Below are 17,737 nucleotides of genomic sequence, written 5' to 3' on the forward strand. Positions count from 1 at the left end.
CACCCCATGTCAGGATTCACTTTCAAGCCAATTCAGTGTCAGAAAAATTTAGTTCCTTATAGATATAATCCTGAGAATCCTATTTTCTTACTAACTGCTAATCAGAGAAAAATCTCCATTTCTAAGGTTGCTAATGGTGCCCAAGCTGGCAGAGTGCTTTTAAGTCAGACCTCTAAGACCAACTGGAGGAAATGCTTTGCTTTCAAAAGATATACTTAAGCTGGGTGTGGTGGCTCATGCCTGTAATTCCAGTGGCTCAGGAGGCTGAGGCAGGAGGATCACAAGTTCAAGGCCAACCTCAGCAACTTAGCAAAGCCCTAAACAAATTAGTGAGACTCTGTATCAAAATAAAAAATAAAAATAAAAGAATAAAAGAACTGGGGATGTGGTTCAGTGGTTAAGCACCCCTGGGTTCAACCCCTGGTGTGTGTGTGTGTGTGTGTGTGTGTGTGTGTGTGTGTGTGTGTATTCTACTTACTACAAAACCTATGAGTGAGGATTCTTTACAGAGCAAAAATATTTTTATAATCTTGCAATTAAGAAACACAATGGCCTTGAATTATCAATTAAAAAAAAAGACTGAGTTTGGATTCAAACTACCTTGAGCTAACCTTCAGACTCTTATCCCTATTGTGAGGATATAATAAAAATGTGCATAAAATCATGTGTGTTTGGCTAATAAAAAGGATTCAGAGCCAATTAATGTATATGCCCTTTATTACCAACCTAGATTTGTAGAACTACCAGTGTACAAGTTTTATGAATGTAAATATTATACCACATTCAATAATGGAAAAATAAACAATAAGAAATTAAGATTTAAGTTACATAAGTTATAGTTAAAGCTGTCAGAAAAATTAGAAAACAAAAAAATTTAGAGCCAAAAGTTAGAAGTAAATTTGTTTTGTGAAATATTGATTATTTCTTTTTTTTTCCTATCCTCTACTATCCCCCCTCCCCTCCCCTCCCCTCCCCTCCCCTCCCCTCTTCTCTCTCTACCAGCTCTACTGTCATTCATTTGTCCCCCTTGTATTATTTTTCCCTTTCCCCTCACTACCTCTTGTATGTACTTTTGTATAACCCTGAGGGTCTCCTTCCATTTCCATGCAATTTCCCTTCTCTCTCCCTTTCCCTCCCACCTCTCATCCCTGTTTAATGTTAATCTTCTTCTCATGCTCTTTGACCCTACTCTGTTCTTAATTACTCTCCTTATATCAAAGAAGACATTTGGCGTTTGTTTTTTAGGGATTGGCTAGCTTCACTTAGCATAATCTGCTCTAATGCCATCCATTTCCCTGCAAATTCTATGATTTTGTCATTTTTTAATGCAGAGTAATACTCCATTGTGTATAAATGCCACCTTTTTTTTTTATCCATTCGTCTATTGAAGGGCATCTAGGTTGGTTCCACAGTCTTGCTATTGTGAATTGTGCTGCTATGAACATCGATGTAGCAGTGTCCCTGTAGCATGCTCTTTTTAGGTCTTTAGGGAATAGACCGAGAAGGGGAATAGCTGGGTCAAATGGTGGCTCCATTCCCAGCTTTCCAAGAAATCTCCATACTGCTTTCCAAATTGGCTGCACCAATTTGCAGTCCCACCAGCAATGTACAAGTGTACCCTTTTCCCCACATCCTCGCCAGCACTTGTTGTTGTTTGACTTCATAATGGCTGCCAATCTTACTGGAGTGAGATGGTATCTTAGGGTGGTTTTGATTTGCATTTCTCTGACTGCTAGAGATGGTGAGCATTTTTTCATGTACTTGTTGATTGATTGTATGTCTTCCTCTGAGAAGTGTCTGTTCAGGTCCTTGGCCCATTTGTTGATTGGGTTGTTTGTTCTCTTATTGTCTAATTTTTTGAGTTCTTTGTATACTCTGGATATTAGGGCTCTATCTGAAGTGTGAGGAGTAAAGATTTGTTCCCAGGATGTAGGCTCCCTATTTACCTCTCTTATTGTTTCTTTTGCTGAGAAAAAAAACTTTTTAGTTTGAGTAAGTCCCATTTGTTGATTTTAGTTATTAACTTTTGTGCTATGGGTCTCCTATTGAGGAATTTGGAGCCCGACCCCACAGTATGTAGATCGTAGCCAACTTTTTCTTCTATCAGACGGCGTGTCTCTGATTTGATATCAAGCTCCTTGATCCATTTTGAATTAACTTTTGTGCATGGCGAGAGAAAGGGATTCAGTTTCATTTTGTTGCATATGGATTTCCAGTTTTCCCAGCACCATTTGTTGAAGATTCTATCCTTCCTCCATTGCATGCTTTTAGCCCCTTTATCAAATATAAGATAGTTGTAATTTTGTGGATTGGTTTCTGTGTCCTCTATTCTGTTCCATTGGTCCACCCGCCTGTTTTGGTACCAGTACCATGCTGTTTTTGTTACTATTGCTCTGTAGTATAGTTTGAAGTCTGGTATCGCTATACCGCCTGATTCACACTTCCTGCTTAGCATTGTTTTTGCTATTCTGGGTCTTTTATTTTTCCATATGAATTTCATGATTGCTTTCTCTATTTCTACAAGAAATGCCTTTGGGATTTTGATTGGCATTGCATTAAACCTATAGAGAACTTTTGGTAATATCGCCATTTTGATGATGTTAGTTCTGCCTATCCATGAACAGGGTATATTTTTCCATCTTCTAAGATCTTCTTCTATTTCTCTCTTTAGGGTTCTGTAGTTTTCATTGTATAAGTCTTTCACCTCTTTTGTTAGGTTGATTCCCAAGTATTTTTTTTTTTTTTAGGATATTGTGAATGGAGTGGTTGTCCTCATTTCCATTTCAGAGGATTTGTCGCTGATATACAGGAATGCCTTTGATTTATGCGTGTTGATTTTATATCCTGCCACTTTGCTGAATTCATTTATTAGCTCTAATAGTTTCTTTGTAGACCCTTTTGGGTCTTCTAGGTATAGAATCATGTCACCTGCAAATAGTGATAATTTAAGTTCTTCTTTTCCTAAATACCAAAATTTTAGTTATATATTCAGATTTTAAAAAGTAGTGAAGTTAACCAGACTATAGCTGAGTGGGCAAATTTCTTTGGAAGTGAAGGGGAAAAAAAGGTGGAAGAGGTTGGGTGTGGTGGTGCACACCTCTAATCCCAGTGGCTTGGGAGGCTGAGGCAGGAGGATGGAGAGTTCAAAGCCTGCCTCAGCAATGGTAAGATGCTAAGCAACTCAGAGAGACCCTGTCTCTAAATAAAATACAAAATAGGGCTGAGGATGTGGCTCAGTGGTTGAGTGCCCCTGACTTCAATCCTCAGTAGCAAATAATAATAATAATAATAATAATTTCACTTTATTAAACTAAAGAGTTAGTTGGGACCAAAAGTGTAATGGAAACCTGACAAGTTTAAACATTGTCCTCAAAAAAGATTTCTTATCTCACTGCTGGATTTTGTCAACAGGGTTCTGATTTATAACATAGGTATTATAATCATAAAAACTAAAGAAAAAAATACAGTGCACTGATTAAGATGGAGCCATGGGTTTTCACCCTGGTAAAGTTATGTGTAGAAGTCAGGGAAGGTGGTTGGTTGCATGGAACCTTGAAGAGAGACTACGCCATCTTGAATTTGCATGCTTAAGACACAATACATCAAATATTACACACACTTGTGTGATATATCATTCCAAATACACATAAACATACAGATTAAGATGCACATATATGTATTATGTTTATGCATGTGAGCATGTGTGTGTATGTGTGTGTGTGTGTGTGTATCTCCTTGAAACACCATCAGTTCAGCTGACTGTTGACATTAATGATAACAAGAGCACAGCGACAGTTAAAGAAAACATTTCTGTGTGGATGTGAACTTCATCTTTTCACAATATAGAAGCTGTTGCTTAAGAATATTTTTTTTCCTACTATAGCCATAGACAGTTGAGCCCACCCAGAATGACATCTGAATAAAAAGTAAACACTATGCATACTCTCTGCCTCTGGTAATTATTCTATCTATCTGACTTACTATTTTTCACCCCATTTCCTCTAGTGATCCAGGAAGAGTATATGATTCAGCAATATCCTTAACTGTCTTTTGTAAATTTGAGGAAGTGTAATGGTCTCTCTCTGCGTCTGGTAACTGAAACCATTAATTAAATCTGACAATTAATGATAGGCTATATTAGCCACAATTGTCTAAGCATTTCACAGATATATCCTTTCTGATGGGAATCATTTAAACTAAAAAAAAAATCCTGAATACTCTCATAGTCAGATTTCCTAATCTCAGAATAAATTCAGATAGCGTTTTTTTCAAAGGGTTGGACTAAAATCCATTGCATAATTTTCACCCCAAAGTAGCAGAATTTCCATAGACCAATCAGTTTAAAATCTCATTCTAATGATCAGAAATCCTCAATAGTTCCATGAAAGACCAAATAAACATTGTTCTTCCTTTCCAGACAAGATATTTCATATTTCATGTTCTCCCTTTCCTAATATATATATATATATATATATATATATATATATATATATATATATATATATATATATATATATCCATCCCATGCAACTGATAGCCAAATTCAATTACTTGCTTATCCACAAATGTGCCTTGATGTAGAATATCCTATTCAATGATTTCATTCAGGAAAACAAGATTTGGCTGCATTTTCTTGGTTCTTCCTTCTGTCGTAGCCTAAGAGTGCTGCAAAGCAAAGTATACAGAACTCTTGTTTCTGTGCTTTTCCAGTGGTATGAAATAGGCACTGGTCTGAATAGAATAGCTGAGACTGCTGCTCATTTATCCATCCATTTAACAAACCACCCACTAAATGTTATGCCAAAGCTTATGCAGCAAGGTCAGTCAGCAGATAAGTGGGAACCATTCAAACATGCGGATAAAAACAAACTAAAAAAAAAAATGCTGTCTGTTCTTTCATCAATTTAGAAAGTGGAAATGGAAAATGTAGAAGGATTGTACTGTCTGGTTCTGAAGTATCTTGTTGCAAGGGGAGAGGAGGAGTTTACACAGAATTGAATTTAAATATATTCACGGCTACTTAACAAAAACATCATTAGACTATGGTGTCTCTTACCATTTTACCCCAAGAGTAGAGCTACATCAGTGTGTGTTAGGATCTAGTGTGGGGTGTCTTAAGTGACCCCATGCAAAGCTGGGGATAGTTCATGCATTAGTAAACAATCATACTGTTTTACCCGTGTAATAATCTTGGATTCAGAACTTCCTAAGAAAAACAGAGCTAGAGACTTTAGTGATGTTCCTCTGCATTTAATCATGGCAGTCAAAGTGCTCCTCTAAATTGATCGTCTGTGTTGCAGTGAGTGCAGAGACACAGAAAAAAGAGTATAATACATTGTCCAATAAGAGCTGTGTGATTAGGAGCAATTAAGTTTGATGGTGCTTACAGACCAATAGCAAAGTTCTAAAAAAGGTTGTTTTTCAATATTTTTATTACCTTCAATGGTAAATTAAGGCTTGGTTAAAAAATATGTATGAGTATGTATGTTTTCCCTAAGAAAATGATACAATTTCTACCTCTATAAAACAAGGAAATTAATATTGATATATTGGAATTGCTATGATTAATATATAATGGGATGGAGAAGGAACATGGAAAATTTTATTAAATCTCTTTTCATAGACCTTATTCTACCCTGAATTCACCTGTAAACGTAATAGGGAATGTTCTACTTGCTGAAAGTTTCCTAACTCAAGTGTCTGCATCTCTTTATTTCTCTGCCTAAGGGTTTTCTCTGACATCTCTGAGGGATGCTAAGTTGTAAGTACTTTTGTATTTTGAAATATGGAGAATTAATAACCTCTGTTATTAGGGAAGAGAAGGTGGTATAAACGTCCCATATCAAAATTCTGAACTTCTACTGTACATATGTTCCTCAATTCACATGAGGTTATGTCCTGATAAATTCAATGCAATTTGAAATTATCTTAAGTCAAAATGCATTACTACACCTAATCTACCACGTACAAATATTTTTTATTATAATTTGTTATATACAACAGCAGAATGCATTACAATTCATATTACACATATAGAGCACAATTTTTCACATCTCTGGTTGTATACAAAGTATATTCACACCATTGGTGTCTTCATACATGTACTTAGGGTAATGATGTATATCTCATTTCACCTTCTTTCCTACCCCATGTCTCCTCACTCTCCCTCCCACCCCTTTGACCTATCTAGAGTTCATCTAATTCTCCCATTCTCCCCATCTCAACCCCACTACAAATCAGCCTCCTTATATCAGAGAAAACATTTGGCATTGGGTTTTGGGGATTGGCTTATTTCACTCAACATTATATTATCCAACTCCATCCATGCCATGATTTTATTCTCTTTTAATGCTAAGTAATATTACATTGTGTGTATATACCACATTTTCTTTATCCATTCATCTACTGAAGGGCATCTAGGTTGGTTCCACAGTTTAGCTATTGTGTATTGTGCTGCTATGAACATTGATGTGGCTGCATCCCTGTAGTATGCTGGTTTTAAGTCCTTTGGGTATAGACCAAGGAGTGAGATAGCTTGGTCAAGTGGTGGTTCCATTCCCAGTTTTTGAGGGAATCTCCATGTTGCTTTCCATCTTGGCTGCACCAATTTGCAGTCCCACCAGCAATGTATGAGTGTGCCTTTTTCTCCACATCCTTGCCAGCACTTATTATTGTTTATATTCTTAATAGCTGCCATTCTAACTGGAGTGAGATGAAATCTTATAGTAGTTTTGATTTGCATTTCTTTAACTGCTAGAAATGTTGAACATGTTGAAAAATGATGGTTGGATGCCATGAAGTTTGTGGCATGCCTTAATCGGATGTGTGTTGTTATGCCCGAGAACCTCTTCCATCCTTGTCAAGGGGAATGCTAACCTTATCTCCTTTCATACAACACCACATACCAGATCTTAACAGCAGAATACAACATAGAGTGTCAGTTGTTTACCTAGTGGTCCTTTGGCAGATTGGTAGTGAAGGCTCTCTGCTCCTGCTGAGCATCACAAGAGTATTATAGCATGCATTACTAACCCAGGAAAGGATCAAAATTTGAAATGCAAAGTATGGGTTTTACTGGACGTGTACCACATCCTCAGAAAATCAAAAACCTCATAAGTCAAACCATAAGTTGAGGAAATTCTGTATTTAAATCTACTTTAAAGGCATTTTTTTTAGAATTATTACAAGCAAATCTACCAACTGCTGCAGCATTTAGAGACTTTATCAAGATTTAAGGCTTTGTAAATAAAGTAGTTCAGGAGTCAGTGTAGAACTTTGTATTCTGAATAGCAATTGATGCATAGCAAATTATCCAGAAACATATTGACTTAAATGAACAAAATTATCCTATTATACCACTCAAATTTTCTGAAACAGTAATTCAATAATGGTTATGCAACAAAAGAAAAGAATAAACAAGTCTGAAGAATTCCAAAGTGTTGGCCTTATTAAATGATAGTGTTGACTGTCCCCAGGTACAAAAGCTTAGTACTACAGATTTATGAGTCCAAGTTGCTTTTTTCGACTTTAAAAAAAATGATATGTAAAAAGTATATTTGGTTACAGTTCTGAATACTGCCTATACCTCAAAATCTTAATGTGCCAAGAAAATGGATTGTATCACCATGGAAACCAGATATCCCTCCCCTCTTCATCTTTTCCAACCAATATGGATCACTCCATGCCTTCTAGAGAAGCCACGCTTATTGTCAATTCCATTCAAACTGGAAATAACACAAAAAAATTTCAATGAGTTCCCTTCTCCTCCATCATAACATTGAACAAAACTTTAAGAAGCATCTTTCACCATTTCAAGGCAACCAAAATTACATTTGTATTTTTTTAATAATAAAAGGCCTATTTCCCAATTAGGTGTCTGATATTTTTATCTTTAATTTTAAAATACCTGAGAAATGAGGCCACCCCACCAAATAATAAAAGTAATTAAGCAAAATCTGTGTTCTAAGTCAGGGATACTGTGAAATCGAAGTGCTTTCTCTCTTCTGTAGTTAATACATATACTTTTAGTGGTGACAATAAAATCCATAATGTTTAAAACTATTATCAGTTTATAAAATTGAGCTCTTTTGTTTATAAGACTAAAATACCCTGGGGCTTAGTAAGCAGTATTTAATACACTATTAATTCTTGCAACTTTTAGATGTATTTTTCATTTTCAATTTATCTAACATATGGGTTTTTGGATGGTCAACTAAAATATAATTTTCTCCTTTTTTTATACTTCAAAAAAAACCCAAAGCATTTTTTATTGTTAATACTAGTACAATAATGAAAAAATATGTTCGAAAATAGCACAGTGTAGCAAAAAAGTGCTTGGTACCAGATGTGTCTTACAAATCTCAGTTCTTCCATGCTTTAGGGAAAGACCTTGGATAATTAACTTTTGCAATATTATAAAATGCCTTTATTACATTTTGCATTGATTTAGTCTTGGCTTGTTTGTCTTCATTTGGGGGAGTTTTATTTCTGAGCCAAGTGTATATTGATGAGTAAAAATAGGTCAATAAAATAGTGAAGTATCTTCTAAGAATGGTATCTATGTTGCAACTCCAAGATTCATTTAATCCAATCTGTTTCTCGAAGTCTGTAAAATCCTAGGTTGTGGAGGTAATACTTATCAAATGATCATTTCCTGAATACTAATTGATGATTATCAATAGCCACTTGGGTGTCTGTCTTGTTTTTAATGCAAAATAATCACATGAGCTTTATAGAACTCATGATCAAAGCAATGTCTCCAATATAAGTTTTTGCATAATCATTGTGTTTTAAATGTTTCTTTCATGTAGTACAAGGAAGAATTTATATTTTTTAAGAGAGAGAATTTTTTTAATATTTATTTTTCGGTTATCGGTGGACATGACATCTTTTTTTAATTTTTTTTTTTAATGTGGTGCTGAGGATGGAACCCAGCACCCCACGCATGCCAGGCGAGCATTACCACTTGAGCCACATCCCCAGCCCAAGAAGAATTTATATTTTTACATACCACAAAATTACCCCAACTCTTCCATAGTACATTGCAATTCATTTCTGAGTTCACAATACTGAATATTTAACAAATCTTTAAGGTTAAATGCTGCCAGATTGAGTTAGTATAATTCACAAATATAATTTTTATAATTTTATTTCTGAAGCAACAATATATAAGCTATACAAACTTTCTAAATGACAAATCCAATCTGCACTCTATACATTTTTAAAATAGCAATTACAGTTTCTATTATTTAGATTTTGCAAATCACATATACATTTTGTGTTGCTGAATTAGCCTAGTGCAAACAACATGTCCAAAGGAAGGCTTTCAGGATGTGAGAAGATTTTTCAAGCAAACACAACAAGCACTCTTTGAAAGTGACTTTTTTCTATTTATTTTCTTGAAGGAAAAATGAAAAGTCCAGGTAAAGATGATAGTAGTCTTTACACAGATTTCATGGGAAAGAACAACACACTTTCTTTCTGACCCCCAAATAGGGTAAATTCCCTCTGTTACAGAAGATGTAGATCCGGGGGAAAGTAAACATAATGAGAAAAGGCCAAAAGTTTTCTCTGATATGTGGATGCTGATTCACAATAATGGGGTGCAGTTAAGGAAGAATAGAGGTACTATGGATTAGACAGAGGGCAGTGAAGGGAGGAGAGATCATATATGGGTAGGAAGTGTAGTAGAATAAATCGGGCATTGTTACCCTATGTGCATATATCATCTCATGACCTGTGTAACTCTACATCGTGTGCAATCAGAAGAAGGAGAAGTTATACTCCATGTATGTATGATGGATCAAAATGCATTCTACTATCATGTATAACTAATTAAAACAAATTTAAACAGCCATTAGCAAAAAAAACAAATTGAACAATGTCCAGGTGGTTAAGTGGTTAATGACACTTCCACATACATCAGGTGATGTTAACCTTTCAGCACTGAGATCCTAGTATTTGTTTATCCATCATTTGTCTTTTTTCTTTTTATTTTTTTAATTTTTTTAAAAATTTCAGCTATAAATCCTGGGTCTGAAGTGCATCCTTAATCCTAAATTTACATGAACCCATTTCAAACATTTTTTAGCCTTTTCTTCTTCCCCTAAGAATTTCATTTTCCTCTTGCCTCTTTCATAGTGAAATGTAACATTTTCATGCAGGATTTATTTTTCCTGTCTTATTTCTTCTGTTACTAACATTAGAACTTGTGAAAGAACACTGTTTCCCTCTATGTAGACTAGGTTCAAAGTTCCTTTATGTAAATCAACTCTGTTGCATTGAGCCTTTGTATTTTTTAATTTTACAATTTATTTATCCTTCTTTGATCCTTTGTATTTCTGTTTTCTAATGGCTTGGAAATTGTTTCTTCCCTTTTCTTGGGAAGAACAATGTGCTGTGGTACAGAATGATAGAAATGTGACTGTGGCTGTGGTTCAATATTCAGTGCTTCCAGGCCATGTAATAACATCATATTGTGGAGGAGTGAATGACATGTATTGTTTTGGGGGGCACTTGATGCAAATCAAGTTTTTCTGAAAGCTGGAGTTAAAAAGCAATGTGGCATTGTGAGGGTTCCTTCTATGATCAGTAAGAATTACCAGGGTGACTTTAAAGGACCTAACAATTATACCTAATGAGATCCAACTTGATATCTAAAAGGCTTTTAGTCTTTAGTCTCTAATGTCCATATTAACACACGGAAAAGAAAAACAATTGCAAAAGAAGGAGAAGTAGACAATAAATATGTGAAAAATGTTCAGTGTCAGGGAAATGCAAATCAAAACTGTACTGAGATTTCATCACACTATAGTTATAATGGCAATCATCAAGAATATAAATGACAGTAAATGCTAGAAGGGATAAAGGAAGAAGGAACTCTTATATAAAGTTGGTAGGAATGTAAATTAGTACAGCCACTATGTCCACTTGTCTGCAGTTTCCTCAAATGACCAGGATTGGAACCACCATAAGATCCAACTATAACACTCCTCAGTATTTATCCAAAAGAATTAAAAGTAGCATGCTCTAGGATACATGAATTCCCATGTTTGTGGTAGTGCAGTTCACAATAGCCAAGTCACAGAACAAGTGTAGTTGTCAAAAACAAATGAGTAGATAGGAAAATGTGGCTCAAGTCAACAATATATTTTTTTCAGATATAAAGAAGAATAAAATTGTGTCATTTGCAGGAGAATAGATGGAATAGGAAAGCATAATGTTAAACAAACGAAGCCAGACTCATTAAATCAGGGATTGTATGTTGCCTCTCAAATGTGGAAAGTAGAAAGAAAGAGATGTCAAAAAATAAAAGGGAGAAAAGTAGGATTGATAAAGGACATGTGGGGAGAGAGGACAGGAAGGCAAGTGTACGAAACTGAGGAATGAATTTTACCATGTTATGTTATGTGCACGTATGGATATACCACACTGAATCCCACTATTCTGTGATTATCATGCAACAACAACAACAACAACAAAAATAAAATTAAAAAACCCTTTCCAAATTGTGAAATTTTTAATCATTACAAGTAAAATATGAATTAATCAATTTATCTGTACCTTCACCAGCATTTGTTGTTAGTACTAAACATATAAATACAAACAAAGTCATTTGCATATGTGTATGTTTTATAACTAAAAGCACTTTGAAGAGAGGAAACATTTATATCCTTCTCCTTATTATTATTATTTTTTGCTCCTTCTTTTGATAAGAGTCAGAGACTTAAAAACACAAATATAATTATTTTCTAATACAGCATGTCAAGGCTTAAAAGATTTCCTTGGTCTTGTCTTGGTTTATTGCCTTTCCTTTAGTGTTTCAGGTAAACTAAACAGTTACTATATATATATATATACACACACACATACACACACACACACTATATATATATATATATATATATATATATATATATATATATATATATGATTTTTCCCCCAGTATTGGAGATTGAGAGCTCAGGGCTTCACATAAGCTAGTCAAGCACTCTATCCCTGACCTACAAGCTTAGCTTTTTCCTTTTCACTTTGAGACAGTGCTTGTTATGTTGCCTGGGCTGGTGTCAAACTTGGATCCTCCTGTCTCAGCCTCTAGAGAGCTGGGATTAGAGGCAGGTGCAATAATGCCTAATTTGAACAATTCTTGGTCATGTCAAGGCACCACCCAGGGTCAGGATCCCTGGCTCAGATCCTATGAATACCCATCTCTTTTCCTGTGCTGCTCTTTAGAATACTGTAGTCAGTGTCAGAAATTTAATGGTCTACAATTTAAGACTACGAACCATGAGCAATGGGGATATAGGTATTGAAAATGTCTTGCTGGAGAGACAGGGAATTGGGAAGGCAAGCTTTCTGGGAAATAAATATTTGAACGCAACTTTAAGGTACCTGCCACATAATAGGGCTCAAATAAAACAATACCACATGAAGACGAATGACCCATGTTCTCCTCTAATTGGGAAGAGACTACATTATAGAAATGGTGCTCCTTATTTTCTCAAATGTTAGAAGCATAGGAAAATTTGTTTACTTTAAAATCCCCCCTGCCTATATATATATATATATATATATATATATATATATATATATAGCAAATGTATATAGCTGTGACCTCTTTCTAAAAATTAAGTGTGATTTTTAACAATAAATGTCCTTAAACATATGAGAACTTCACTGCCTTCTGTGATTACTAAAACGTGTAGCCCATAAAAAATTGCCATTTCATCACCATGCGTTTCCCACACGTTTTCTTACTTTGATGGCATCAGGAAAATTCCATAATCACTTCACCTCTGAATCTGTCAGCTTTTCCCAGGAAGGGTCTGTGAGGTTCAGAATTAAGGAGGGGCGGTAGAGGGAGCTCTGACTGCATTGATTCCAGTGATGATATTTTTCCCTTTGAGTGAGCCATAATCTCACGGCCTGAATGTGGATCTAACACCTGCTGAGTGCCACTGTGGTATTCCCGAAGAAGAATATTTGCATATATGAGATAAAGCATATAAGATCAAAAGCTCAGAAATTGTTTTAATATCCATATCGTAGGTGGGATACCCTATGAACAGACCTGAAATGATTGTTGATGAAAGATCAATTGACCCTATCCCTGCTCTACCTACCCTTTTCCTATCCCTGTGTCTTTTCTGTCATCTTAAATGTCAAGCCCAGTTTTCAAAATCAATACCTAAAAATATTTGGTGCAACACTGTAAAATTTAATTTGTGTCTCTGATGGAAAAGGAGAACAAAACACACACTCCATTCCTGCCTCCCACTTACTTATACTTCTGATCAATAGTGTTTTTGATTTCCTGGTCTTGAAGCCTAATTCTCATTTAACTCCCCTGTGTTCCTACAAATCTTCAGTTTATCATTCCATGGACTTCCCACCTGCCTTTTTTAATCATAGGCTAGTGATTCGAGAACAGAAGGAGCCAGTGACCTTTTCTGGGAGAGGTCCCTTGTAAATGTGGCTCCAAGGTTAGTGCAAGTGAAAGAAAAAACTTCACAGTCATCACTGTTCATGACATGGAGCCGCAATGGTAGGAAAGGAACCTCTTGGCACAATCCAAAAAGGTCATCAAAAAACACCAATGTTGGATTGCAGAGAATAAGAGAGTTGCTTCTTATTAGAAACCCAATTACTCATTTCTCTCTCATCTCTGAGTGTCTGTAACTATTCATCAGAACAACCCTTGGACTGTGGCCAGTGATACTGCCATTGTTCTAAAGTCAAGAGAGGAAGTTCTTTCAGTGTTTAGAACTAAAAAGAACAAAATTAAAATTAGAATAGCGAGCCTAACTCTGCAACAAAACAAAACAATTTTTATAGTTCTGCCACTTATTTGCTCTGCCTATCACACTAGCTCAGAACTTTGATTTATTCATAAAACAAGGATAATTAGCACCCACATGGCAAGGCTTTATTAGCATCAGAGGAAATTTACATGGTGTTTGACACAATGTTTGGCACAATAAAAGAGGTTTTTAAAGCTTGTAATAGTCTGTGTACTGTGATTTCTCGTGTGCCTGTTCATTATACTGAGAAAATCTTAAAATATATACTTAGTTGTTATTAAGTGATGATGTGATATTTTCCCTTTCTTCTGAGAGGTAGAGAATCCCAGGGACATGAACATCATCAAATATGGCCCCATTTGCAATGTGTCCTACAGTAAGGCACCTCCAACTATCTCCCACTACTTACCTCAGCTAGTCAAGATACTAGAAGAGCTGATTCAAAGAGAAATACAGGAAACAGTAAAGCCAATGGGTGAAAAGTAACAGACATTCCCCCAAACAAAGCTGGGAGAAGTATGAGACTTATCCCAAGAACTAAATATAGAAGCCACAAGTGGAAGATGGTTTTCATTTTACTAGGAAGACAAAGTCAAGAAAGTGGTTTACAAAACCTTTATTAGATTATGACATCATAACAATTTCTGGCTTACTCATTTTATTGTTTGAAATTTATATTTTTGAGGTTATGAACACTATCTACAAAGACTAAATAAATGTGGGATTTTACTATAAAGTATTTCAAAAGTGGGAAAACTATAGTGGTTACTTTGAAGTCTTCTACCCATATAAATTTAGTATCTATTGTGTATTTAGTCTTGGAGTTACAAAAACAAATAAGGTACATCTTTAGTTTTCAAAATGTTCATCCATGTTGAAGATTCATTACTCAAAATGCTTAAAATATCAATTTCAAGATTTTGAATTTTTCAGACTTTTAGGTATTTTTTGTAGATTTTTCCAGTTGAGCACCTCTAATGTGAAAATCTAAATTCTGTAATGCTTGAAAATTTTTTTTATCTCTGATGTTGAAAAAAGAGATGTAGTTAAAGAGAAGGCAGGCACAAAAAGATTTTAATAACAACTGTTAGCGTGAGTTGTAGTCATAGAACCATGACTTCAGAGAGGGTATCTGAGAAACGTGTTAAAGAGTGGGTAGGATTTGTGACAGATATGGTGGGTAAGAGACTGGGAGGTTGAAGATGTTGTACTGTGGAAAAAAATCCTCTCATTTTCAATTTGGGGCAGTTGTGAAGATTCCACATCATGGTTGTGAGGGAAGCAGCATAGACTAGAGGGAGAAACAGCAATTCCTGCCATGGAGATATTGAAGCAAGCTGACAGGAAGAGAGGAGAAGCCATGTTGCCAACAAGGCTCTGACAGATGATCTACCATGGGAAGTGGACAGATCAGTGACTTTTTTCACTTCTTTTTAAATCAGCTTCATAATCTTCTTGATGACTCAGATCCATAAGGAATTTTTGACATTTTCTGAAAAAAAAATATTTATTTCCTTAGCTTTAAAACAATGTTGTATAGTAAAAATTCATGTCCCTCTTTGGCAGAAGATCAGCCTTTCTACAGTGAGCAAGATTCTAATAACTAACAGGGAAGAACTCTTACCCTACCTTTGGGGCCATGTCTATGCACTGGCTATTCTTGGAGTTATGGAATTATGAGTTACTCATAATAAAATAAGACCTTCAAGGACAAGGGTAGTAATTTGTTTACTTTAAATGGACAATTTAAGATCCTAACTAGAATTTTTCAGTATTGATACTCAACTGGAGGATTAGAATCCAGAGATGAAAGGAGAGTTATGAGACAGGCTGTTCATTCCAGAAAATCACAACCAAGGTTGGAGTGAAAATTAAGCCCAACATATATATTACTATAAGAAATTTTGGAATGCACATCAAGGTAAATTTGGAAGGTCACACAAGGAAGTTCCAGAAATGTTTTCAAGGTGCTCTATAATTCAATTTTTGATAAAGTGAGGCCTCAGCACATACTAGAAGTTTGGATCCATCAATATCAGATTGGAGGCATTTGTTATGGCTCCAAACACTACTAACTACAGAGCAAATGGCTTGGATTTAAAGCTTGTAGAATGTCATTGAAACCATGGCTTTGGGATAATATAGCCTCATACCTGTGTTCAGTTACTTACTATAACTGAACTTCAGTTCACCCAACTATAAACAGAGACTAATGTTAATGCTTCAAAATGATTGCAATGATTTGTTAGAATTATGTCTCAAATGATGTATGGACCTTATATACACCATATCCTGTTTTAGATAATGAGATGGATAACTACTAAAGAAAGGAACCATCACATAATCCCACCTCTGTGCACTAGGACAGACCCCTAGTAAGGACTGTATTGAGTTTAAAATAATGCTAGACACTCAGTAAATATAATCACTCTTCTGTATGAGGAAGTCATAGTTGCTTCAGATTTTCTGGGAACACCATTGAAAGTGCATTAAAAATGATTTATATCATTGCACTCTTTTTATAGAGAGGAAATGGAGGGATAAAAAGATTAACCATATAATCAGGGCAACTAGTTAGAGGCAAGTCTAACAAAGTGAGGTGTTATATTTTTAATTGTTCTTTTCATATCATTTTGTTTTTAAAAATAGGTTAAGTTGAATCAGTAATCCACAAGGGCCTTACAGTAATATTTTTTTTTCTTTATTTGGATCCAAAGGATTCAATGACTGTTCTTTCAAATAAATGGTTCTCAAAATGCAGCATGAAAAACACACACATAACACAACAACAACAACACATTTAGAGATGGTGCTTCGCTTTGTTTATGTGTGGTGTGTGTAAGTACAGAAGTATTTTTACTAAATTTAATCCCCATTAAATCTGACTTACTGGTTTTGAGGTGGGACAAAGATATCTGAATTTTTATATGGAACAAAAATAACTGAGATACAGACTGTTATAGTTGAGAAATAATTCTTGCATTCATTCCTTGACTTATTTTTAATCATTTATTTACTCAACGATTATTTTAAAATAATAATATAATAAATACCTGAGTACCACAGTCTAACTAAATAAAATAGTAACTTTTACCATTGGCTTCTGGTTATTCGAATACAATCGTGAATTCCTTTGTAAATTTCTCCTGATTCTATTCCCATCTCCCTACTCAAAAGTAATCACTCCCCTGATTTTTTTCTGTTCCATTCCCACAAATGTTTATTATACTATTATTATTTATTTATGCCACTATAATCTATGTTTGCAATTGCCTTTCATGTTCTCAAACTTTATATAATGTTATCATACAGCATGAATCATTCAGTATCCTGCTTTTCTAGTAAATATTATAATCTGAGGATATTGGTGCATATAATTTTAGTTCTCTCCATTCTATTTCAGTACAGGGTACTCGTTCATGAATATCTCATACTCAGTTTATCCATATTCTATGGATGTGTATTTAAATAAATACCAAGTTTTGTTGTTAAACACAATATTGCAATTAAACCCTCTGGTATATTTTTTAAAGCTCATTCCTGAAATTACTTACTTTATTGGATATTAATATATGGCTAGTACCTCAAAAAGTCCTTGGGAAAAGAGGGAGAATTGGGGGCAGTTAACTTAGTCTAATCCAGCTCAATTTCTTTGCCTACAAATGAGTTTAGCAATTCTGGCAGGATTTAATAAAGATCAAAAGGGTCATCTTTTGTGAAAGTCATGGCAAAAGATGACAACCAAAGGTTTCTCTCATCTTTCTCTTCCTAAATTGTGTCTATGGACAGAGAACCGTAGACAAAGAACTGTCACTGAGACACCACATTTCATGCATTTATCTAAGTCAGAGAAGTCACTAATATAAGGGAGAAAAAAAATTCTCATTCGGGATCCGCTTAGCTGAGTAACTTTTACTTTGATATTCAGAATCATCTTC

The 17,737-nt window shown here is 35.0% G+C and overlaps 1 non-coding gene across 1 annotated transcript; it reads right to left on the reverse strand.

Annotated features, from left to right (window-relative positions):
• Positions 1 to 6,773: 6,773 nt before the first annotated feature.
• On the reverse strand, positions 6,774 to 6,898 carry LOC114095799 (U6atac minor spliceosomal RNA). The gene has a single exon (XR_003583314.1). It is a non-coding gene; the product is annotated as a U6atac minor spliceosomal RNA (small nuclear RNA).
• Positions 6,899 to 17,737: the final 10,839 nt, after the last annotated feature.

Source organism: Marmota flaviventris, chromosome 18 (genome assembly GCF_047511675.1).
Source record: "Marmota flaviventris isolate mMarFla1 chromosome 18, mMarFla1.hap1, whole genome shotgun sequence".
Taxonomy (NCBI): domain Eukaryota; kingdom Metazoa; phylum Chordata; class Mammalia; order Rodentia; family Sciuridae; genus Marmota; species Marmota flaviventris.